The sequence below is a fragment of the Dermacentor andersoni genome, chromosome 9 (assembly GCF_023375885.2).
Source record: "Dermacentor andersoni chromosome 9, qqDerAnde1_hic_scaffold, whole genome shotgun sequence".
NCBI classification, from domain to species: domain Eukaryota; kingdom Metazoa; phylum Arthropoda; class Arachnida; order Ixodida; family Ixodidae; genus Dermacentor; species Dermacentor andersoni.
Genome location: NC_092822.1, coordinates 16,217,630 through 16,244,833, shown reverse-complemented (window position 1 = coordinate 16,244,833; position 27,204 = coordinate 16,217,630). Strand labels below are relative to the sequence as shown.

At 44.5% G+C, this 27,204-nt stretch overlaps 1 protein-coding gene across 1 annotated transcript in view; it reads right to left on the bottom strand.

Annotated features, from left to right (window-relative positions):
- The window catches only part of LOC126527096 (phytanoyl-CoA dioxygenase, peroxisomal-like), a 52,228-nt gene extending 29,901 nt beyond the window's left edge, over positions 1–22,327 (bottom strand). The window contains exon 1 of the mRNA XM_050174821.3: positions 21,852–22,327. The gene's annotated coding sequence lies outside the window, so the exon portion shown is untranslated. The remainder of the gene's footprint in view (positions 1–21,851) is intronic.
- Positions 22,328–27,204: the final 4,877 nt, after the last annotated feature.

Here is a 27,204-nt window from a genome sequence, read left to right as displayed (position 1 = left end):
CCAAATATAAGAAACCCGAGGAAATCAAAGAAGCCGTTCACTCCATTCCGCTGAGACCTATGCGGCTATACATTAAATGCAGATGTCTCATGTTGTGATTTATCACTTGATTACGCTCACTGGCACTACTTTCCCAGTCAAAATTTTCTGCCCCATCAAATAGACCATCCGGCGGCGCACAACCCCTGGCCTGGATTTTCATTTTTATTCTGGACCTGAAAAAAATTTCTTTCGTCGCAAACGCCGCGCCCTTCTCGTCCGCTTTTCTCGAAGGAGCCACCAGCTGTCCTCGTTTCCTGGTCGTCTCGCTCGCGAGGACTGACCGACAGCGCTATGTTGCTCACTTCGGGACCTTATGCGTCACTGTATTCACGCTACTAAGGCAAATAGCTAATGTGTTGCAGCCTGAGTGTAATCAAACGCTGAGTTATAGCTTTACCCAGCTTGTTGCCCTGCGAGCAACTCTGCATGTGTGCTCTTTGCACTCGAGTATGCTCAATTACGATCACGCTGCGCACACTTTGCCGTGAGCACGTTCTTGCCAAACGGTGCTAGGGCAGCATTAATTGCAGTGATACCCCGGCTTACTTAGGTTAACAGTATAAACCAAGTATTCAGTCTGTACTCCTTCTTATTGCTCTTCTTGAGCTCTGTCCTTGGCGCCTTGTCGAAGAAAGTGCTTTGCGAGAGCTTTAATGGTTTTTGCCAGCAGTCTGTGCTTGAGATATATAAAAATGGAAGAGGCAAAGCCGTCTCCACCTTCGCTTTTATATAGCGTCTGAATGCCTGAATAAAGCCTCTGCATTCCTAATTACTTCCTCCTCTGCCTCTCTACGTTCTTGGTCTGACGCGAGTCCGTACTATGAATAGGCAATAAGCTCCCCAACCTTTCCTTCAAGCCTTCAAGAACAAACTAGACGGTTAAACTTATGCACTCACCCGAGAAAGCTAATCAAAACTAAGGGGGAAGTTTTTGAGCATGCAAGAGGCGCATACTTATCGCACAATACTAACTTTTCCTGGTTCGTGAGATTTTAGCGGCCTTTGCAAATGGTATCCTTAATTTTTACTCTAGCGGTCGACCCTTGATAGCCTGAATTTGAGGGCCCTGGATACCGCTCACTGTATATTCCAATGTACGCAGTATAACAGTTTTCATCTCTAAGGGTGCTTGCTGGCTTGTCAAATGGTTAACTAGCTCTTAAGAAGTAAGATTGAATCGATGATGGGGACAAATAAACTGTTGTTTTTTTGACTGCTTTCTTCTTTCTTTTGTGGCGAGTAATAATGGCGTCACGAAAACATACGACACGAAAATTGCATGAGATCAATTTCAGCAACTATCACTGTCGGGCTGTCGGGTCAGATATTTCGGTGCGCATGAGGTGGCCGAAATTAGTACGCTGCAGTTTTCAACTACGGCTGATACCGTGGAAGGTGTAGTTTGAGTTCGCTGTCGTGTACAGTAGAAGTTTGTTACGCCCATAAGACTAAGGCTGTTAGATCCATGGGCCAAACGAGCACCTTTAAAGGCGCAAAATTTTATTACTGCGCACATACAAGGTTTCTCGGTTGCCATGTTGCCTTGTTGAAAGCGATCATAATGGTTCTTTTGCTGCTGGCCACGAGAGATATGGCGGATTCTATTTCCGGAAGGCGGTGGCCGTGTTCTAACAAAGGTGGAAGGAAAGAAAGAAAGGCTCGTTTATTGACGTTTTGAGAAAAATAGAGAGAAACTTCTTTCCTAGACAACTTTTAATCCAGGTAGCCGCTGTCGCTGTCCACGGTCTTTGTGATGACTCGCGATGAGCTTTTTTTTTTTTTTTTGCGGCATTTGAAAAACAAAGTGCGTTCTAGAAAGTTATTCACAAAGCAAATCTGAGCAGCGAAATTATCACCGCCAATATGTCTGTCAGCTCGCTAAACAAAAAGGAAGGAAGGAAGGAAGGAAGAAAGAAAGAAAGAAAGAAAGAAAGAAAGAAAGAAAGGAAGAAAGAAAGAAAGAAAGAAAGAAAGGAAGAAAGAAAGAAAAGGTCGCCCGCCGCTTAATAGCAAAATTTGTCGCTAAATATAGTGACAAAGTCGCTAAAATCGCAACACTGCTCCGAAAGGAACACAGCAGACTTCGATCACGCTGCCTGCTACCGTTGCTGCCGCCTTGTTTGCGTACGTGGTTTACGTCTTTGTGCTCCTTTCTCGCTATCCCCTTATCCCTTCCCTCATGAAGGGAAACCAACCAGAACTACTAACTTTGCTTAATCTACTAGCCTTTCTATACGTACTTTCTCTCTCTTGAGAAAATTGTAAAACAACCTTAGCCGGCCTTGTTAATTGGGAGCTCTTCCACCTAGGCGCCCCGGGCGTATACTACGTATACGTCAGAAGTACACACTCTGGAAGTATAACGTTGCTATTTGTTAATAACCATCAACTTAACTGAGGCTCAGTATTCTGTCCAGTGCTATCCGGCTGAAGCCGGATATAGACTATCTTGTATTTTGAGTACCGAGGACGCCCTGTCCATTTTCATGGATCAAACATTACACATCTAGCTTCACAGTCATTTGATCTGCACGGCCGAGTCGACCGGTGTAGCGAACGCATTTGATAGCGTCCGACAACATGAAAATACTTCGAAACGTGAGAAATATCTATAGTACACTTCTGGCAACCTAATTAGCGCGGACATTCTTCAACTACAGCACATTTTTAGTACATGTGGATGGGCACCAACCTGGATTGTTCATATGACACTGTGGATATCCACGATGCGTTGTGGGTATCCGTGGTGCGCGGATTCCGCAGTTCTATAATTATTTCTTTAAATATAATATTTACTTTCCTCGAGTAATAGAGCTAGTCACAGCTTCATGCGGGGAATGTTCACGTTTGCGAGCTTGCAGAAAAAACTACCTTTTTATTTCCTGAATCGCTGAACGTATGCAAGACAGGGGTAGCTCGGCCCCATACTTTGAACATATTAATGGTTTGTCACTGAACTTGAAGTGACCCTCGCTTGAAATTGTGCTGTTAATTTAACGCACCATCAAAGAAAAGTTACCCTTACGAGCTGGCGAAACTAAGCAGATCTGTAAATTCTTTAAGGGGAGTTTATTTGTCTACACCATTTAGAAATCAGAGACCTTCGTTGGAATATCGTCCTTACAGTTATTATTGATAAACGTGAAAATCAAAACGACAAGATCTAGAGCTGCGCCCTCGGAACGGATACAACAAACGCTCGCCTTTAAGGAAAAGGAATATGGGTGAGAACAATACAGAAATCACGAAGAATGAAATAGAAGGTATAGTTATATAGATATAACCATGGCTAAAACCAATTAGAGGACATCACTAGTGCTTTAGGAGCAACGAAACGCTGGAAGAACACGCTGCTGTAGCCTCTGGGACACAAAACAGTATGAAAGAAACACGTAAGAAAGGTCATTGGTACGCTCCATTCTGTGACTTATTAACAAAGCGAAGCGTTTAAAAACAAGAGCACGAGAGGGCTGGCTTTTGGAACGCGTCGCTGTGGTTGCTTTGGATAAAGAGGTTATGTGGACCCCTGAACAACGACTTATTGACATCGCTGGGGACATTCGCATTCGCTGTTCACGCCGTGCGAATAGCCCGACAATGCTTGGCCTGTGAACTAGGTTCCTGCGCTTTGTCCGCGGGATCCGTGTTTCTGTCGTAGCCCTTTCCTACGGCTCGCAGCGGTGGGCGCCGATATGCGCTGCACTTTCGCACTTTCGGTCCACCATGCCATTGCCTGGCACTTTTTTCCGATCTTCCGAATAGCATGTTTTCTCCGTTCAAAAAGCTTGGCTTGGGGATAGGGGATATGGCTTGTTCTCGTCATCATCATCATTATCATCGTCGTCATCATCATCGTCATCAACACTATGTTGCCCAACTTTCCTGACTTGTGATTTTTATCTCTGCTGAAGAACTTATTTATTTTGTGAAGAAGGGTTGTAGGTGCTTGGCATCATCATCATCATCATCATCATCATCATCATCATCATCATCATCATCATAATCATCATCTTTAAGCCTGCTGCGGGAATAAAGCAGCCCGCAGTGATCTTCAGCTACCCGTATATCTTATGCCAGCCGTATCATCATTATGCACAGTACATGCACACAAGTTTCGTAATCTATAGTCCATCTAATCCTCTGACGGCCTCGACTGCGTTTCCACACTGCTTGTATCCATTCTGTTACTCTAACAAACCGCCACTTATGTGCTCTGCGCATCAGACCAGCTGACGTATTCCATTTACCACTCTTATTCTCAATAATATGGAATACCATGCTCACGCGATCGCTCTCTCATGCCAATAATGCGTGTTTGCATCTCCTAACGGTGCGCGTGTCAGTTACCGTTCCGTCGGCTCGTTTGAGAATCCTTAGCATCTTTTCAAGTTTCGTTGTAATCCTATAAGCTCCGGTATACGCCCGCCGCCATGGCTTAGTGGCTATGACGGTATGCAGCCGAGCACGAGGTCGCCGGTTCGATTTCCGGCTGGTGGCGACGAAATGCAAAAACGCTCGTGTACTTAGATTTGAATACACCTAAAAGAAGCCTAGGTGGTTGAAATTAATCCAGAGCCCTCCACTACGGCGCCCGTCACACCCACCATGCAGTTTCGGGGCGTTAAATCCTACAATTTGAAGAAAGTTCCCGCGCCACACTTGAGTATCGGTCGAGTGGAGTAATTATATAACATTCATTTTAAGGATATCGAATAAGGTGCCCTCGATTATTTGTGAGCTCCTGGAAAATACGATCACATTTTGTTGTGCCGATTTCCGCTCGCTATCGCATATTCCATATTTCGAGCCACCTTATAGGGGAATGACGACAAATGTTTTCTTTAAGCGTACACTAAAATTAAACTTTCTCAACAAGCGCGTTGAAAACCTCGCACACTTGTTATTCATGTATCCATTATAGCTTGAAGTTTCAAGTTTGGCACGTTGGTAGTTTATGGCCATGACGCTAGCGCAGGAGATTAGGCAAACACGATAACTATTCTGTAATCAGGAGACACACTCCCAGTTACAGCGAAGATATGCATATGACTTATTACGCTCTTGATTCTCGAAGACGCACGTGTCTGTTTTTTTAAGTAATGCCATTAGAGTAAGATAATGATATTTAGTCACGTTACAATAGCGACGATTATCCAATTTGTGGGAAGCGGCGCAAAGAGGTAGAGACGCCGTGGCCACTGTTCATTCAGGGCCGGCCAGCCATGGTGCCGCGGAATCTCGGGAGCGGCTGCTCAAATCGAGCGCGCTAGTGTGTTGATGATGATGGTGAAGCACCGATATCATGGTTCGTACCCACTAAAGCGTATAGGCCAAGAACCGGGCGGCAGTGGGTAGCTATAAAAATGTCTATTTGAAAATGGGAAACGCAAAGTAAAGGAAATAAAAAAAAAGAAGATTTTGGAATAACTTGGCTTGTATGCCAGCGGGTAGTCAGACTAACTCAAGGGTGAACTTTAAAATAGGTTACAATTAAGGAGGCAACAAATACAATGTTAATAAAGAATTTGGAGAAACCAATTGCCCCGCTACAGTAATTAGCAGGGCAATCGTTTTGTTTCAGTGAAAAAATCAAACACTGAGCAACAAACGTCTCTGTGGTTATAGCCTAGGATCGAAGGCCCAAATGATAATATTACTGGTACCTTTATTCCTAATCCAAGTTTGCAGAGTGGAGCGTCGAGTAACATCGTTCTCTGGTTTGAATATCATCGGCATGATAAAAAGTATACTGATTGATTCAATTTCCTTACAATTGGGGCTTAGAAGGGACATCGGTCATACCAGCTCTGTGTAAATAGAAATTCAATTGCGGGATGCGACAGCGTAATATGGTGTATGTGACTTCCAACTGCCGAGAAAGATGATTGATAAAGTGAATGTAAATCATCATTCGATGCAAGAAAAGCCATGTCATTGGCATAAACATACGCATGAATTTCCTGGAGCAGAGGGCTGGAGCTTAAAAATATATTAAATAAAACAGGAGAAAACACTGACCCTTGCGGTACCCCGCGTTACTGCTTATACCTAGAGGATGAACAGCCGCTTTGATAACAGTAGGATTCTCTGTCCCTTAAAAATTCCGAAAGCCATGCCGCGATGTATTTCGGAAACCTGTAATTCTCTAGTTGCTTGATCAGCATGCCATGTTCCACGGAATCATAAGCTTTAGCTAGATCTAGGGTCACTAATACTGAATATTCCCTTCGGCGACGAGCCAGTTGTATGCGACTCTTCCAAGTCTACGTACTACGCACATCATATCGAGCACGCAGATCTAAAGCCAATTTGACTGGGGCTAAGTATTAGGCTTTCAGAAATATAGGTCATCATTCGGCCATTAAGAATTCTTTCTATTAGTTTAACCAAATTGGATGTGAGGCAAATTGGTCTAATATTATCTAAATCACATCCACCTCCCTGTTTTTTAAGTATCGGAATTACCTTAGCAAGTTTTCATTCTGAAGGTGTCCAGACATTTAAAGACTAATTCACCGTATTCAAAATTTCTTGCGTGGACAATTCATACAAAATTTTTATCACGGCTGTGATAACTCCATATGGAGCTGGCGCTGAATTAGGCAGAGATAGAACAACATCCGCCAGTTCTTGTAATGTGACCTTCCTAAATTCCTCTAGCGGTAATGGTTTCAACAGGTACAAACCTGCCTTCTAGTCCCTTTCCAATATTTTCAAATGATTCGGACTAGTCACGTGGCGAAAGGACGAAATAGTCAACATTTGCTGGAGCCGGAATTATCTTGCGAGAGCGTAACAATCTAAAAAGGGTCCTTTTTGTTTTTTGCTTTAATTTAGACAGATAAGTGAATTGATTCATATCATATTCGTTTATGGCTTTAGCTACCGTGCGCTTGAAAGATGCAGCAACAAATTGGTAGACACTCCAATTGTTTGGACATTGCTTAAAAAGAAGTTTCTTCCAGGCAGCTTTTCGTTTACGGTGAGCCTGCGTGCATTCTGAATTCCACCACGGACTGAAAAATCTACCTCTGTTGGAGGTTACATTAACAGCTGCATTCTTCAAGGAACGTATTAAAACTGCACAGAGGCTCATATCCTTAATATCTTTTTGCATATCCGTACGGGTAAGCGTCGTAAACTTCAAGTTATATTGAAGTTAGTCGTCATAGTTTACAAATGTGGTATTTTTTCTTCTGAAAGAAATCATAGCGCAATCAATATAAAACATAATAGGAAGGTGGTCGCTGTTTGTAGCACGAGCATTCCACGAGGATGTAGTTAGAGACGAGCTGCAAAATTGAGATTTATGGCCGATTGAGACTGTCCACGAACAAACGTAGCAACTTTTCAATTCAGATTAGATAGATTATTATCAAGAGTCCATTGTCACTGGCGTTTTCCACCTAAATCAGTTTTAAAACCCCAACACACATGGTGAGAATTAAAATCAGCAGCGAGTACTATGACTTTTCTGCACGAAACTAATGCGCTGCCTAGAGATCGGGTATCCTGCAGATGGGTATCCTGGTAGATATAACTTAGCTAAGGTAAAAGGGGAGCAGTCTGGGAGTGTTATTTCTACTGCTAAAATTTCGCAGTGCGTACACACATACATTGATATGATATCGTAGCCTTGTGACTAAATTTAGTTGAAACCAACAAATCAACGACACCACCTCTGGCAGGTCGTTCCAGACGCAACAATCGATAATTTTTCTCGGATTTTTTTTTCACCACTTGAAAGCAGTTTTCTTGTAAGATAATTGTATCTGGCGAAAAATGAGGAGTATATGATAGATCAGTAGTAGCAGAAACTACCGAACGACAATTCCACTGTAATATTTTTAAAGAGGCTATGTTGAAGACAGAACAGTAGCGGAAACTGCCTGATCCAAAATACCCTCTTTGAAGAAGTCCTTCTTAGGGGGGTGGGCGTTCTTTTTTTCATATTTTTTTAGTTTCTGACTTAGAATAAGTTTCGTGCGGAGGAGATCTGGCGCGCTTCAATTCCATGCCTACATTCTGGTAGCCTTCACACTCTTCCGTTAGGAGTTCAGGTTCCATCTGTTCTACATGTGTAGAATGTCCTGAGCGCGGAGAGTCAGCTGACGGATTGGGTGACGATGTTTGTTTTTGAGCTAGTTTTAGAATACTTGAAACCTGGGATGCTTGAATGTGGGTGGACGCTGCGTCAGTTAACTGCGCCAGCTGACTAGGCAACATTTGTGCCGAGGAAGTGAAAAACAGTTGTCGCAAGTCGTTCCACAGCCTTTTCCGTAGCTTTCTGTGCTGTCTCTGCTATGGCATTGGATAGAGAAACGTCTATGCCAGCGGTTTGACGAGCTGTTACGCCTGCATAGCCCTGGGCTCTTCCCCGAACCTCAGTAACTGCTTCCCTACGTGAGCATCGCCTGCGTTCCACCAGTTTTCTTAGTTCTCGTTCCTTCGCAGAACAGTTCGAATGGTCTGCCGGTTGAGCTTCATTACATAGAAAACATTTTTCCCCCTGAGACTTACAGTCTGTGCTGTCGTGATTCTCTCCGCATAGTCGGCGTCGAGCAACCGACCTGCAGCATTTTATGTTATGCCCGTAACGCCAACATTTAAAGCACTGTAGTGGTCGTGACGAGAGTGACTCGACTCTGTATATCAGGGGCCACGTCTTGATTTTATTAAAACTTCTTTCTGGGCGAGTTTGTGCATACTTGAGTTAAAAATTGTAACAGCGCAAACACAAGCGCCGTCACTATCAACTAAATTTTATTCGCGGAAGACAGATACCTTATATAAGGGGAAAGGCAAAAAGACAGCACTTGTGTCTCGTCCTTGTCACTTTGTGGATGCATGTGTTCGCGCTGTTAAAATTTTTAGGTCTTGATTTCAGTTGGACGAACTGTTCCCATGAACATAACAATCACTGATTCCGCATAGATGGCTTCTTCTCAATGTTTTGGCTACGCCGGCATACAGAAATAGAACCAGCAACTGAAAACAAGTCTAATATTTCTGAGTGGTCCAGGCTCACCTCCACCCCGCGAACTAAGCCTTTCGAGCATGCAAAGTGTGCTGGAATAAACTGGCTCACCAGATTCGATGCAAACTCAGAACAGTTGAGGAGGTCTCGAACGCTAGTGTGTTTTTGTCTTGTCTTGTCTTCAAAGCACTGGAGCATACCCACTATGGGGGATTCGCCAATAAGCATTCGGTTTCCAGTATATTTAGAATTGAAACAAAACTGAATTTGCATAATAGAGCATGGGAGTAAAGTAATGTGATTTAGAAGTTTACAAAACATATATATTGTTAGGAAATTAGAGACAAAATAATTTAACAGACAAAGATGAAATAATATAGATAATGAATAATTTTAGAAATTTAGCAAGGTACTCTTTTTGTCTCTCTAATAAAATTGTAAACCTCGAGAAAAGCACCCTTGTGGTTGGATCCCAGTAAAGACGCCCCAAGAGAAAGATTGGTTGGTGAGATTAGCGGTAGCCCAAGTTTTAGAAATGAGTTTTGTAAGAGTTTTATTTGTCTAGAAAATCGGCGGTACGAGAGAAAGTGTTCTATTCTCGCTCCACCTGCACGTGAGCTGTCTTCTTCAGTGACTCTGGAGGCGATAGTCGCGCCGCTACACTACTTTCTACATAGCAGTAATATCAAGAAACAAGAAAGATACAGGAACATAAGAACAAACGTTACATGCTGAGAAAATCGCTCACGAATATCTCCATAATAGTTTCACGTTGTCCGAGATTCACAGGAGCACGTCCGCGTGTCCCTGTCGGTAAAGCTTGGCCATGACAGCGGCTTCGAGAATGGCCCGTGCACAGCTTGCCAGTGTGCGCCTTCTATTAAGAGATGATCGTTGAGGGTCTGCGCCGGTATACATAACGCCTGCTGGATAACCACCGTTATTTGTTCGAAATGTACATTCACGTGCGCAGCATTCCCTTGCTCTGGCATTATTAGAGAGAATGCTTAAGGATCTAGCGCCACACGGTGTCCTTTAATCGCATGGTTTACTGTACGCACACTGCGCTGAGTCACCGCCAAGCGCTTCCAAAGGCAGGGCTTCAGCGCCCGCGTGAAGCATCACTCTGCGTCGCACCGCTTGCTTGATTAGCCACGCCAGGTTTCCTATACGTTGAACATTCGGGAAATGCTGTTGTGCAAGTTTGGACCCATTTATTAATTTATTTGTTATGTATTGGAAACGTTGGTAAGAAGCACGCTATGTTGTCGGCTTCTCCGGAGAGTTACATTCTTAAATGAATAAAGGATGATCATTGGTGAAGTAAAATCATTCAGATTTTTAGCAGTTCGCTGCAAAACGTGGGACAGTCATTTGCATAAAAAATTATGTTAATATATATATTCCATGCGTTACACGCCTTGTTGAAAGGCACGAAAAGACATGTGCACTGAAGTTCTGTGTTTGTGTGTGTGTGCGTGTGTCTCCACGTGTACTTTTGCGCCTTGCAGCATGTGTCCTCAGAAATTCGGCTGTGTTAATCAACTTCTCTATTAACCCGGTTTTACCCCTATATCTACTCGTTGATTACGACTGTCATTATCTACACATGCACACGCCTATGATTAGGGTGTCTTGAGCTTTGTTCTTGTAGCATTCTTGAACTGATTTCACTGATTGTCTTGTATAGCACGCAGCCATCGTCTTTTAGCCTGTTTGACGAGTGTTCGACGCTGCAACAGTTGTGAAAACATGTAATGGGATAACCCTTGCTGAACTGGCAATGCAATTTTCTTGGAGCAGTTTACAGAATTTGCTCGCATAATAAAGCCACATTTTTTGTCTGCTCATAAATTTTGACGTCAATATGGGGGGTGGTTTCACGACGTGCGGCATGATGTTTAACATTTATTTATTCTTGTAGGAGTTCAAATTCTAAAAGACGCGGCGCACCAGCTGAGCAAAACGAAAACGTAGTGGTGAAACGGTGAACGGCTGCATGACATCATCAAAAGTGTGCGGTTGACGTGCTGCGAAAGCTCGCGTCACCGATGTTTAGCATCCTTCGCTTCAAGAGGTTGCTTGCCATATATATCATGGCGCGATCCGACGATTTTGTGACCGCCGACAATGCCAGTGAATCACTACGAGGTAAACAGATGCTGAAAACCAGCCCTAAATGTCATCCGTGCGTTTATATTTACTTGACGTAAAAATAAAAATAAAGAATATTTGCTTCTCAAGGACAAAACTTAGGGGATGGGTTCACTACGCGAGCGGGTTCCTTAAGTAAGTAAATGCGTTAAGCAGCGCCTACGTGGAACATGTTTCGCGCACCCTTTCAGCAGCGCGTATATTTTACGTTGCTCTGGTACAGCGTGAGAAACGTGTTACAGTATATATGTATAGTACCCGCTTCGAGGCACCGCCACGTCCAACCCATTTTGACCCCGATGGAGGCCGCACGTGCGCTCTGCGCGGCGTAAAATAGACGCGTGTATGCCCGCTCCAAAAATAATGCGCCGCCACGTGTGGATGCCTATTTGATCCTCTCTCTATCTCTCTCTTTCTCTCAGGAGAGAGAGCGAGAAAGAGATAGAAGGAAGGCAGTGGTGTTAGCCAGTCAAGAGTCCGGTTGGCTACCCTGCTCTGGGGGAAGGGAGAAGGGGAATAGAAAGAAGGGAGAGACAGAGGGATGGGGGTAGTGAGACGTGCATGAACAGCACTACAGAGTCAAAGACGCTCGCACAAGTCAGACGTTTTCAGAAAACACAAAAGTGCCTTTAGTGCCTTCTGAGCCGATTGTCGGTGGGGACGGTGTTCTAGTATTGTCTGTTCACTCAGAAGACGATCATCGAGTTTCCTGAATGCGTTGATCATAGATTGTCTTTGTGCTTCAAACTGAGGACAGTGGCACAACAGGTGGTCAATGAGTGCTGAATAAGCTTCCGTGAAGGCAACTCCCAACCGCAACCGACACAGAAGAGACGCTTTGCGTCGATGCAGTCCGGCGGGAGGCCTGAGTTGCAGCGAAGGGCTGAGTCTGTGCAGTCTGGTGCATCTTGTATGTGCGGTGTTCCACTCAGCCAACGAGAGTGTGCGTGCTAGAACGCAAAGCTGTCTCGTAGCGTCTGTTCTTGAGAGAGGAGTGGGGACGCAGCAGTCTTCTTGCTTTGACGTCCGAGCTGCCTTATCAGCGTCATCATTTCCTATGATACCGCAATAGCCTGGTATCCATTGAAAAGTGAAATCACGGCCTTTTTCTTTCAAGTGGTGGATGAGTTCCACGATTTCGCACGTCAGCTGATCGCGAGACATGTGGGACAAATGATTGTATACATTGTAAGGCCGGCCTTTAATCGCAGAAGACTGCCCATTTTCGAGGACTGCCTGTGTTGATCACATGAAACGCACCGCGGAGAGACGCGAGCTCTGCAGCTGTAGACGTATTATCTCACAGAGAGGTGCAGTTTCATTGCGAGGAAGCGTATATGCTCGGATCGCGGGCTCTAGACATGGCTCCTTCAGTCACGAATTGTGAACGACGTTCGTTAAGGCTTCCGCATTTGTATATTTGTGTGGAGACACAGGGCAGACATCACTAAAAAAAAAATAAGGAGCAACATCATGAAGAATGCTTAAGCCACCGCTGGCCATTTGGCATGTTGGTTGACGTTAATAATCATGCGTATCGTCTGCTATCATACATTATGCGGTCGTTAACAACATGAACAAGAATATCCACTGAAGTATGCTAATTAGTGACAAGTTAAGGACCTTGTGGCACAATAAGGAACATCACTTACCAGCACTGGCACAGAGCAACACATTGAAATTCCCAATAAACGTGGCAATGTCTTCATTAAGAGATCATCATAATCCCTATTATTACATTTGCATATATAAAAACGATCACAGAAAGTAGAAAGAACATTAGTAGCTGGTAACAGCCACCAGGAGAGGCACAAAGCCTGCCTGCTCTAGTAAGAAAAAAGTTGGGCAGCATGTTACACTCCTGTAACTCCTGTAATACGTGGAGGCGAAAGCCCGCTGCACACGTGGTAATGCATTAAGTTAAACGATCAGAGGGGTCAGTCTTCTTGCCAGACATAACGAGCCGCAGGGTGAAGTAAACGTGTGGCGCTGTAGGCCGACCTCTTCAACGACACATGAAATCACCTAATGCACTACCTAAAGGTTCTTTTGTTCTTTCGTTTGTTCTCTCTTTCATTGCATCTTTTTTTCTCTCTTTCTTTCTTAGTTGTTTCTTTCGTTGTTCTTTTGTTCGTTTTTTCTATCTTCCGTTCCTTCTTTGATTCCTTCTTTCTTTCCTTCGTTCTTTCTTTCTTTCGTCTCTTCAGTCATATTCAGCCACTAATTATCTTTGCTGGCTTACGCGGGTAAGAGCCATTCCTGATGATGATATTTTTGCATCACTGGACGAGACGCCGCTTTTTTCAGGTATGAGCCATTGCAACGAGCCAATTAAGGCTTCCGGCATAAAAGGGGAAAAGATTTATTGACGAAAGGTAGTGAGTGAGGAATAGTAGAGATATTAAGAAATTTAAGAAACGAGGAGAAGGGCAAAAGAGGAGAGAGAATAAAAATAATGGGAGAAGATATTAAAAAGAATGTGCAACACGAAGAACGAGTAATGCATCTGCGTCGCACACTCTAAGCACGACACTGGTTCGGCAGATGGTCCTCAAGTTCTCGCATAATAAGAACACACCAGTAAACAGAATGTTTAGTCTACAGTGGGGAGTTGAAATACGTGAGGTTCAAGAATAATAGAATTTGACGTTGATCACTTCTATACGCAAAACCAGTGGGAAATAAGATGTACAGTGTACGGTACATGGTAAGCCGAGTGAGTAACATAGTATCTGTAAAGCGCAGCGCTTTGCGTACTGTAGAAGGGGTGGTCCAGGATTAATAAGCGGATAATCTTTCTGTGGCACCGAAGGAAGCACAGGATGCATTGAGTGCCTGCCCTTATTATAGATGCATCCGTTGGGCCATCATGACGCACCTTACACGAAGCTTAAGAAGCACTGTCATAAGGAAACGAGGTCAACCATGGCGACGAACAGGTGGAGGAAATGTTCTCGTAGCCAAAACTCGCTGATCGGGGTGCTGTCCGATATGATGGCGGCGGGTCAGCATCATAAAGGAGAAGGGAAACTTCTGGACAAAAGCCCGCACTTATTCGCCCGAGAAGCCAGTCGGTCAGCCTCGTCATTACCAGAAATATCCACGTGCGATGACGTCCAATGACTGAATAAGGATGCACAGCGAGATGCGATTGCGGAAGCAGTGTAGGCAACGCGACGCACTTTATAGAACTGTCACTGTCTGGTTGAGGCGACTGAGCGCGGTGCGTGAGTCACTCAAAACGACCTTGCAAGCCGTGAATTTATCCTCTTCGTATTTGAGTGCTATATCGATTCAGCAGTTTTGGCCGAGGCTGAGTACGGTATATACGGACGACACGACGGGCTGAACTGTTTCTGGGCAAAAGAATACATGAGATATGCTTTTGTAGTTTAGGTAATTCAGGTGTCGTTGTTTCATTGAGGTGTTAGTGTACGTGGCCGTAATGTTCTTTAGATAGATGCGCAAAGCGTTAGCTAGTAGATAGCCGGTGCTGAAATTCGCTACTTATAGTGAATACAAAGGACGTAGAGGCACATTGGGAGCTTTACCAATGCTCTTAGCGAGAACAGCTGTGACGATTTCACGCTTATCAGTAATGCTCACAAAAATCTCCGCCATTTCCCCATATAACACAGTCTAATCGATATATTATATGCTATAAATTGAGATAAGAAATTGCCTTCCGTTAGCAAACAATGGAACTTGCATTAAGAGCTATCATAGTTTTTTTTTTCCCGGAATCGGTTTTTAGGAAGGATCAGATCTCCAAATCATATCCCTCAAGTCCTTCCTCTCCAGTAGGCCCACGATAGGGCTAGCAGGCTTGACCTCCCGGTCCCAACATGGGACTAGCCAGGCAGGTGGCAACACCTTGTACAGGACCAGAATAAAGTTTTTTCCTCCTCCTCCTCCTTCCTGTGGTCACTGCCCAGAACAAGCAAGAACATGTTTGCTTTTCTATATGTAGAAAGAATGTGAATGAAGGGTCTCAGCAGGGCCCCAATGTTCGGGTCATTCAAACAGTTCAGAAGATGCATTGCAAAAGGAGGCCAGACAGGCACACATTCCTGCGCATGTTTTGTCGCCTGTGTGTGCCTTCTTACTCCATTTCATCATGCACTGTTATGCCAACTTTCTCGACAAGCTACTATTAATTATTATCATCATCATTATCATCAGCATCATCATTTGCCTATTTTATGTTTACTGCAGGACAAATGCCTCTCCTATAGACCTCTAATCACTCTCGTATTGCTTCAGCTGACTTCACCCTATTCTTCGAACTTCTTTTTTTTTCGTCACAGACCAACTCCCCTGCCGTTTCCGACTGCGCTTCCCTTCCTTTCGAATTCCTTCTGTAACTGTAATAGATCGCCGGTTATCTGCCGTATAGCCTGCCCAACACCATTTGTTCGTTCTAATATCAACTAGCGTATATATATACATATATATCTATATATATATATATATATATATATATATATATATATATATATATATATATATATATATATATATATATATATATATATATGTTGCTCAGTGGTTATGGTGTTAGACTGCTGAGCACGAGGTCGCGGGATCGGACCCCGACCACGGCGGCCGCATTTCGATGGGGGCGAAATGCGAAAACACCCGTGTACTTAGAATTAAGTGCACGTTAAAGAACCCCAGGTGGTCGAAATTTTCGGAGTCCTCCACTACGGCGTGCATAATCAGAAAGTGGTTTTGTCACGTAAAACCCCATAAATTAATTTTTAATTTAACTCCTACGGGGACGGTAGAGTATCCGTCTCCAGTGCAAGAGGACCGTGATTCAAATCCCGGTGCCGCGCTATTCTCCACCGGAAAATACAAAAAAAAAAAACCGTGTGTTGAGAAAATTGCACAAACAGGCCTGGAGTGCGGCCTGATCCCGGTGACCAGAACCGGTAACGCACTCTCTCACCAGAGCAGGATTGGCCACCCTGGTGCAGTACTTGGCCACAACCTCCTATATGAATACAACAATCGAACCCCGGCCCTCAGTCCCCAGCAGCCGCGAAGCAACTGACCACGGCGGCGGTCAGATCTGTGACGCTGCAGAGGGTGCTAAGAATACCTGGCTCCGGACAGGCCGCCATTGGAATCTGAACCTGGCAACGTTTAACGTTAGAACGCTATCTAGTGAGGCGAGTCTAGCAGTGTTATTGGAGGAATTAGAGGGTAGTAAATGGGATATAATAGGACTCAGTGAGGTTAGGAGGACAAAAGAAGCATATACAGTGCTAAAAAGCGGGCATGTACTGTGTTACCGGGGCTTAGCGGAGAGACGAGAACTAGGAGTCGGATTCCTGATTAATAAGGAAATAGCTGGTAACATACAGGAATTCTATAGCATTAACGAGAGGGTGGCATGTCTTGTTGTGAAACTTAATAAGAGGTGCAAAATGAAGGTTGTACAGGTCTACGCTCCTACATCTAGTCATGATGACCAGGAAGTCGAAAGCTTTTATGAAGACGTAGAATCGGCGATGGGTAAAGTCAAAACAAAATACACTATACTGATGGGCGACTTCAATGCCAGGGTAGGCAAGAAGCAGGCTGGAGACAAGTCAGTGGGGGAATATGGCATAGGCTCTAGGAATAGCAGAGGAGAATTATTAGTAGAGTTTGCAGAACAGAATAATATGCGTATAATGAATACCTTTTTCCGCAAGCGGGTTAGCCGAAAGTGGACGTGGAGGAGCCCGAATGGTGAGACTAGAAATGAAATCGACTTCATACTCTGCGCGAACCCTGGCATCATTCAAGATGTAGACGTGCTCGGCAAGGTACGCTGCAGTGACCACAGGATGGTAAGAACTCGAATTAGCCTAGACTTGAGGAGGGAACGAAAGAAACTGGTACACAAGAAGCCAATCAATGAGTTAGCGGTAAGAGGGAAACTAGAGGAATTCCGGATCAAACTACAGAACAGGTATTCGGCTTTAACTCAGGAAGAGGACCTTAGTGTTGAAGCAATGAACGACAATCTCATGGGCATCATCAAGGAGTGCGCAATAGAAGTCGGTGGTAACGCCGTTAGACAGGAAACCAGTAAGCTATCGCAGGAGACGAAAGATCTGATCAAGAAAGGCCAATGTATGAAAGCCTCTAATCCTACAGCTAGAATAGAACTGGCAGAACTTTCTAAGTTAATCAACAAGCGTAAGACAGCGGACATCAGGAACTATAATATGGATAGAATTGAACAGGCTCTCAGGAAAGGAGGAAGCCTAAAAACAGTGAAGAAGAAACTAGGAATAGGCAAGAATCAGATGTGTGCGTTAAGAGACAAAGCCGGCAATATCGTTACTAATATGGACGAGATAGTTCAAGTGGCTGAGGAGTTCTATAGAGATTTATACAGTACCAGTGGCACCCACGACGATAGTGGAAGAGAGAATAGCCTAGAGGAATTCGAAATCCCACAGGTAACGCCAGAAGAAGTAAAGAAAGCCTTAGGAGCTATGCAAAGGGGGAAGGCAGCTGGGGAGGATCAGGTAACAGCAGATTTGTTGAAGGATGGTGGTCAGATTGTTCTAGAGAAACTGGCCACCCTGTATACGCAATGCCTCATAACCTCGAGCGTACCGGAATCTTGGAAGAACGCTAACATAATCCTAATCCATAAGAAAGGGGACGCCAAAGACTTGAAAAATTATAGACCGATCAGCTTACTGTCCGTTGCCTACAAAGTATTTACTAAGGTAATCGCAAATAGAATCAGGAACACCTTAGACTACTGTCAACCAAAGGACCAGGCAGGATTCCGTAAAGGCTACTCAACAATAGACCATATTCACACTATCAATCAAGTGATAGAGAAATGTGCAGAATATAACCAATCCTTATATATAGCTTTCATTGATTACGAGAAAGCGTTTGATTCAGTCGAAACCTCAGCAGTCATGGAGGCATTACGGAATCAGGGTGTAGATGAGCCATATGTAAAAATACTGGAAGATATCTATAGCGGCTCCACAGCCACCGTAGTCCTCCACAAAGAAAGCAACAAAATCCCTATAAAGAAAGGCGTCAGACAGGGAGATACGATATCTCCAATGCTATTCACAGCATGTTTACAGGAGGTATTCAGAGGCCTGGAGTGGGAAGAATTGGGGATAAAAGTTGATGGAGAATACCTTAGCAACTTGCGATTCGCTGATGATATTGCCTTGCTTAGTAACTCAGGAGACCAATTGCAATGCATGCTCACTGACCTGGAGAGACAAAGCAGAAGGGTGGGTCTGAAAATTAATCTGCAGAAAACTAAAGTACTGTTTAACAGTCTCGGAAGAGAACAGCAGTTTACGATAGGTAGCGAAACACTGGAAGTGATAAGGGAATACATCTACTTAGGGCAGGTAGTGACCACGGATCCGGATCATGAGATTGAAATAACCAGAAGAATAAGAATGGGTTGGGGTGCGTTTGGCAGGCATTCTCAAATCATGAACAGTAGGTTGCCACTATCCCTCAAAAGGAAAGTGTACAACAGCTGTGTGTTACCAGTACTCACATATGGGGCAGAAACCTGGAGGCTTACGAAAAGGGTTCTGCTGAAATTGAGAACGACGCAACGAGCTATGGAAAGAAGAATGATGGGTGTAACGTTAAGGGATAAGAAAAGAGCAGATTGGGTGAGGCAACAAACGCGGGTAAACGACATCTTAGTTGAAATCAAGAAAAAGAAATGGGCATGGGCCGGACATGTAATGAGGAGGGAAGATAACCGATGGTCACTAAGAGCTACGGACTGGATTCCAAGAGAAGGGAAGCGTAGCAGGGGGCGGCAGAAAGTTAGGTGGGCAGATGACATTAAGACGTTTGCAGGGACAACATGGCCACAATTAGTACATGACCGGGGCAGTTGGAGAAGTATGGGAGAGGCCTTTGCCCTGCAGTGGGCGTAACTAGGCTGATGATGATGATGATGATATATATATATATATATATATATATATATATATATATATATATATATATATATATATATATATATATATATATATACATATATATATATATACATATATATATATAGAAGAAAGAGGGGGTTAGCAGAGGGGCCCGATTTTTATTAATCATATCATAAGCAGCAAACAAACACTGACACCAAGGACAACATAGGGGAAATTACTTGTGCTTAATCAATGAAATAAAGAAACGATAAATTAACGGAAATTAAAGTGGATGAAAAAACAACTTGCCGCAGGTGGGAACCGAACCCACAACCTTCGCATATATATATATCCGCCACTCTGACTTGCCCTCTAAACCCACAGCACTCTCTCACTGTGCCTTAACTTTGCACTTATCATTTTTCGTTCCATCACGCTTGGCGCTATATCCACCGTCTTCTCAAGCTTCTAGGTTAACCTCCAAGTTGCTGTCTCGTGTTTAGTATGGCAGAAAACAAGGGCTGCACACTTTTCTCAGCAAGGATAACCGTGTAAGCTGTCTGCCATGACTTGACAGTGCCAACTACTCTTACGTGGGTCTAATATTCGGATAACTGCAAATAGGCAAATGTATAGCGGTCTCTGCCACGCAGAGGACGCTTGTTCTTGTTCTCTAAGTTACAAGCACACCCAACGCGGTAGATTAGTGGCTACGGTGTTGCGCTGCTGAGCTCGTGGTCGCCGGTACGGTCCCGGCCGCATTTTGACGGTGCTTGAAATGTAAAACACATGTGTATTGAGATTTAGGTGTACGTAAAGAACCGTAAATGGTAAAAATTAACCCAGAGTCCCCCGTTACGGCATGCCTCATAATTAGGTCGTGGTTTGGGAGTGTAAGGCTCTCTAACTTAATGTGCAGCCATGGCTGTCAAATAAGTGGTTGCTATGAGGGCTCAATTTTAACAGAGGCTTAGCAAATTAGCAGATGTCTTCCTATTAGCACTGAAGACGCTAGATCACGTTCGATGACCATTCATTTTAGACTCCAAATTTAGTGTCGTAATCTTTTGCGGCAAGGCTGGCGCTGGTGTGTCTGCGCGCTACCACTATATACGGCTGTTCATCCAGCACGTTAATGACGCGCAGTCACATGGCTTTGCCTAAACGTCATCCTTCTTGTTTCAAACGAGCTTGTGCGTTCTGATGACGACATTTCCCAAGCTATTAAGTGTTTTTTCTGGGCATAATGAACACCTTTAACATATCGTCATCCAAATATTGCGAACAAAAATAACTGTTTATTACATGAAACATATTTGCGCAAGGTGAGTGTTATTTACCAACGTCGTCTACAGTTGGCTACGCGCACACTCAAAAGGGTCGTGATTTATTTAAGCACTGGCAATCACTGAATAAAACGAATTCATCGTAAATGAAAAACGCTTGGGCGCTCTACAGAAACACCGCGAGAATTAAAGTCTGTAGTCCGACGAAATATAGTCTGGTCGGAAAGAATCGTGCGTAAACAGAACAAGGCACTGACCAAAGTGAAAAAATGATTCGAAACTTGGGAAACTTGCCTACAATCACGTGCCCGCAACCACATGTTTAGTGCGTCGTGAAGGTAAGCAACAGAATGCAAGCTAAAAATAACCAGAAAAGGAGCTGCAATAGTTTTTCTCCATGAATGCATGCCAAATCGCTGAAAATAATTAATGTACCGGCCACGATTTTTACAGTGGTCGAACGGCTGCAGTGACAACCTTCTTCGTAATGGAACTGAATGCCATGTGAACCCTACGCGGTGTTTCAACAGCTCTGGCCTTTTGCTGCTGAGAATGAGGTCGCGGGTATGACTACCGGCCACGACGGCTACGTTCCGATGGGGGTAGAACGTAAAAAAAAAAAAAAAAAAAAATGCTCATGTACCGTGCTTAGGTTGTACGTTCGACAACCAGCGGTGGTCAAAGTTAGTCCGGAAGACTCCACCACGACGTCGTACTTTGCGCTTTCGGCGGGGCGTTAAACCGTACAATTTAATTTTCTATGCCAAGCGTTACTCTGCCTTGTGACAAACGCATCTTGTGCAGCAAGTTACGTAACGTTCCAAGACGTGTCTCGTATTCGTGCCTTTTTAACCCGAAGGAAAAAAAAAACCATAGGGAAGCACGTTCGTCGGCCCCCTGAAGTAACCAGCAGTTTCTTTACATGTTTCTGGTCACGGACAAGGCAAACCTTGCGAAATACGCTTTTGCACACTTCTGGTTCACGTGGTGAGTCTCTTGTATGTGTTCAAAACTTCTTTTTACAGTTTAAATCCTGGCCCAGTGCTTAACAAAAGAGGTCCGAGATTTGACGCTTACAAATGTTCGTGCGGACCTTCGGTGCTCGATCGTGCAGGAAGTTCGCTTCGATGTTTGTAGGCTGACATTTTGTTAGCGTGAATTTGACTTCTTAGAATGAAAATGTCAAAGAAAATCTTTAGGTTATAAGCATTACAGAGTTAACGCGCAATAACTGGAAATAGTAAATTACTGAATTCACTGGAGAACACAGCTTAGCAGCAACCTGTGCATATACTAATAATCAGAGTGAAATGGCTCTGAACTTCAAGCTTCAAATTCCAGGGGAAAAAGACAGAAAGCGAAAAAAGTTCTTATTGTGCATGATGTTCATTCAAACGTGATTTGAGTGGCTACGAAGGCTCTATATTCTTAAAGGGGTAACCGAGAAAAGCGTGATATGCTCACCTGGATTTTCTAACGTCCACTTCCCACGGATCCCGCTGCTCCAACGTGACGAAACAAAGCTGGTTTCTTTACCAGTACCACCACTCACATATTCCAGTGTTATCAGCTCCGGCAGCAGCGGCAGCAGCAGCTCTCCGATGCGCTCTCAAGGATGGAGCTTGCAGTCACAGACAGCGACCGTCTTTTCTCTTCCGCACAACAAACTTTTCGCTTTCACGTTTTGCCGCAGCAGGGGCCACATGCGCTCTCGAGTTCGACGGCCCGCAGGAGAGTGTGGTACCTCCTCTCCCCCGTCAAAAAAGTGCCGAGCCGGGCACGCGAACGAAGCCGATGAGGCCGACTCCGCGCAGCCCAGAGAAAGCGAAAGCGTCAGCGGCTCTTCCACCCGACGTTTCCCTCCCACCCGGCACAAGGAACAGGGCTGACCCAGTTACCTGAAGAGAGAGTCCGATCCGGGCCATATAGCTGGCCGCTTCCTCGGCTTACCGCTTCAGAACTGCCGGCGCTTCACTGCACTAGCTGATGTACTATGCGCTCGCGAGCGTGCGTGTGTGTAGTGTGTGCGTGGTGTGTGACTGCTGCCGAAAGCGGGCAGCGGCGCGGGCGTCTTTAGCGATATCCGCGTGCCTCCCTCCCTCTTCACACGCCCCGCCTCGCTTAGGCCTCGTGACGGGGACCACTTCTCGCGTCTCGGTCCTCTCTCAGACGCGCGTTACTCGGACCGCGCGTCCTTGGAGCATCGCCGGGCTTAACCTGACCAGACACGAAAGTGTGCGCACATCTCACAGCCGTCTGGAGCCTAGGGCGTTTGACTGCGCGCACGAGGGTTTCACTGTCAACACCAATTGAAATGCGTGCGGCGGAGCGCGGTTTCTGCCTCTGTCTCTCTTTTTGTTTTGTGCGCTGTCTTTAGCGAAAAGCAATGGGCGCGAGGAGGGATGAACGGTCGAGGTGTGTTACGAAACCTACTTGTGAAATGAAAGTGCTAGAGTTGATCAGGAGACCTCGTTTCGGCTAGGCCGCGCAATAATAATAATAATAATAATAATAATAATAATAATAATAATAATAATAATAATAATAATAATAATAATAATAATAATAATAATAATAATAATAATAATACTACTACTACTAATAATAATAATAATAATAATAATAATAAAGAGTAAAAAATAGAAAAAAAACAATTTCGATAGAAGAAGCGCTTCGTTGTTTGCATTTGCTGCCTATGCCGATAGCAAATGCAACTTGGAATCCTGCGCATTGCACAGCAATGCAAATATACAGCTTACGTCATCTTATATAGTTTAGTTTACGTACTTGCGCTACCGATGTGCCACTGCTAAAGGACTAAAAAGCCGTGAGTTTATTATGTTGGCCTGTCTCAAGCCTGATCAGCTGAACTTTCACGTCGGGACCACCTTCCAAATCAGTTGTGACGAGTTTCTTTTAGCCAGGTAGTTAGAAGACACGGTAAATACTTCGACAAGAAAGCAATGATGGTTGTTTCTGGTTGCAAGACGATACCAGCACACCTTGTGTAGACGCGACGAAAGAATGCAAAACTAGTTTCAATGCTATTAATTGATTAAGTGGCTGTCTCACAGAGTGAAGTGAAAGAGAGAAATAAAGATGATCGTTGGTAGCCTACACGTAAGAGATTGAGGTGGAGGGGTACTTGCGAATCGAATGATCGACGAATGTCCAACTTCTTTGACTGTCAAGACCGTAGTCCGTGTCAAACCATGTCCATGTTCGGAACAAATTATCAAAGGTACCTCCACCACTTCGCTTGTCTCGATTGCTGCGCATAGCGAATGTACGCATCGCTTTTTATGTACATACCGTCTTGACAGACCAAATAGCTCAGCTAATATTTGCAATTCACCTCGCACTTTGGCACCATACAGTCTTTCAAGAAGTATTGTTACAGACGCCATCGCTCATTCGTTGATTCGTCGAGGCGTTTTTTCCTCCTCTCATTGGCGCCATGGTTGTCTATACGCCCGAAGTTCCTGATCGGAACTGCTGACGGCAGCTGTAGAATCTACAGCATATCTCGCAGTTTCAATGAACGGAGCTTCAATTTATAAACATTTGTGCCGCGGTAAGCTGTAGCAAAGATTGTCCATTGCAGTTTTTTTAGGGGGGGGGGGGGCGCCTACAATTTGGAATTCATACAATTTTAGCATATTTTCAGGGATATACACGAAGGACACTATGAAGCTGTATTGCGAGAATAAACTGACCTAGGCTATCATGTGGCTTCGTCATCACCGCTGGCCAGTGCTTATGCTTACATAAAGCTCAGTGCTGTCTTTCACAAACAGTCTAGCGATCTATATCTCTCTAAAGTGCAGTTGATATCATTACTTAGACCGATGTAACATCTAGGTTCTAGGTAAAAAGTATATAAGCTTGACTTAAAAAAAAAAAAAAACATTGCGCGATAACTTTTCACAAACTTTTCACAATATGTTACAGTTCGAAACGAAAATGCGCACCTTAATATGGCTCGAGATTAACAAGAGTGTGGAAGGGATTCTGTTCCTAATTGGATCGTCGTCTTTCAGGATTGAAGCTGCCTCACTTTCTGCTCGCTCTTGTGAAAATGACCTTGGAAGGCCTAGAAGCTGCATATACAGATTTTTTGCAGAGCGCTTTGCCGCCTTCTAGGTTCGCCGTTTCCATATGTAGCCCATATTTATAAAACGCATATAGTCTGAAGTCGTTAAAGGTTTATTTCCATTGGGCTTTTGTAACCTACATGCGGCGGGAGGGTATTCCAATCGCTTCGTGTGCAGAAGGTCTGAAAATATCAATTGACAAGAAACATAAGGTGGTTAGGACTCAGTCTGTGTGTGGAAAATCTATAGAACTACCAGAAATAACGGGTACAGACTTCTTATGCACAGCATAAATAAATTTCTGGTGGGCGCAGGCACTATAGGCACGTTCGGTGGCAATGACATGTTTGCGCAAATGTCGAATCTTTGGTTCCGTTCTCATTGTCTGATCGAAAGTCTACTTGTGTCCGTTGCCGTTGGCAGCTCGAGCTGCTACACGTTTCCTGTTGTGCACGACGTATTGCGCGCAGGACGCGGTTTATATATAGCCGGAGGCTATTTTTTACTTTCTTCTTTATGAGGACTGTTGCGTCGCCTGAAGAACCTTCTAAGAATAGCCAGTGCGCGTACGTGTTCTCTCTGACAACCACATTTTTTTCCCCTTTCGCATTTTTTGCCTGTATCAGACAGACTGGTGTTGTTCGTACCCATTGGACGATAGCAGATCTCGCAGTTTGTGCGTTTCGGATCGCGTTGTACCTTGGCACCCAACCCACTTCTGCATAACACTGAAGCCATGCAGAGTGCTCTACTTTCTTGTTGGATGGGCAAACCAAAACAAGACAAACAAGCAAGCAAGCAATTACCGTGTAATTTGCGGTTATATCGCAAGGAAAGCGCTATTTGAAAGTTGGGCCAGGAACGGAAGAAGAAAATGGAAGATGCAGCGTATCTGTCCCGTTTCTATTTTATTTTCCATCAGTTTTCATAAAAAATTACTAGAGTGAAATTTGGCGCTAGTGCCTCTGGAAGCTGCACCCACGGTGGCTCAGCCAGCATGGAAATGATGGGTACAGTATATTGGTTTGCCTATAAGCGTCGTCTTTCTGGCTTAAAACGGCTTTGTGACTTTGTAAATTGTTCATATCCAAGAAAATGTTGCGTCACCAGTGCCACAATTTACAATGATTACGCATTTGCGCAGAGTAATACGACCTTCATGCGTTTAAGCAAAATACGACTGCTTGGAAATCTGGGCTCATAAAGGCAGATAAAGTGTAATAAATTTGGCCATAAGGGCGTCTGAAGCCACAGGCAGCAAATTTAGACAAATCCATATGCTACCATCATTCTTATCGACGTTGAATGATCGCAAAGCTGGAATTCACTCTAGTAACTGTAGTAGGAAAATATAGTCTTCGTTTCTTTTCTTTTCATCATCTTCATCACCTGCACTGCTCGTCAGGCCAAGTGCGCTTTATATTTTAGTCAGATTTAGCTGTACACGCAAAAGCCTATCGCCATTTACGAATAATTACAGAACACCGAACACGTACATGTGAACGGTAGCAATGCTGCTGCCATCTGGTTACACTGAGCTCCATGAAAGCGCAGAAAGCTTTCATTACAGGTCCGGGTTATGTCAGTGTGTCAGAATGGAGCGGAAGAAGCACTTTCACGGCCGCTGGAGAAAGAGAAAGGTGCGGCCTGAAGCGGGATGGCCGCACCTTTGCAGGTGCGCTCCCATTGCAGCTGGCTCCCATTGCGCTCCCATTGCAGCGTTTTTGATGCGCGGGACAGGCCGCACTTTTCTTTTAATCCGGAGGCGGTGCCACTTTCTTACGTAGTTATTGCATATAAGCGTCCCTTCATCCTGTCCTCATCATCATCATCTTTCATCACTCTGTTTTCTGCCTTTTTGGCCCAGTGAAGAGCAGAAGGCCTGAGAATACTGGCTGAGGCCGAGCTCTTTGTCTTTCTTTTAATAAATTGTCTCCTAACAAAAATGTTTAGGAAACGTATTGCTGAAAGAACCGCCACAGAACGAGGCCTCTACCTTCGCTGCTGCTGCCGTCCTCGTCTCATGTGTTCAGGTATTCCGTGATCTTCCCAATACGTACACGCGTAGATTCAAATTATATAGAAATGTCTGAGAAAATGGGGGCTCGTTTTTCACTTTCACATTTCGAGCGATGACTCGGCACCGCAAGAGGCAACTTAAAGCTCTGGCCGGGGTCCTTTCTATAATTTAAAAAGTAATAGAGAATAAAGAGACAAAATTTCAAGCAAGTCAACGTCGTCGTTATAACATAGCGACTTTTCGTTAAAATGGAGTGCTTTTGGCTGCGGTATGGCGACTATTGTAAATTAAACAAATAAATAAATAAATAAATAAATAAACAAACGATACTGACACTACTCAAGGCTCTCCTCTCGGTGCACACAGCGCACGAGACTGAGAGCGAGTCAGCATATGCATATATTAACACTAGAGACAGAAAGCGTGCTCGCATTGCTCGCGCTTCCGAAACCAGGAATGCCTGCGTGGTCACCGGCCCAAGCGCCGGCTCGTTTGTGGACGCTCGTCGCTAGTGATCCGTGCATGTCCGTGGTGAGAACAATGGCGATCGCACGCAGGCCTGACTCTCGAGTGCACTTTCGAGCGTTCCGGGCACGTTAATGGCTGCCGCACGGCTCGTCACGTGGGAGCGGCGCCGGTCACTTCAGCGGCGCCCTCTGTCGGCTTCAGAACAAACAGCAGCGCGGCTGCTCCGCTAGCCTCG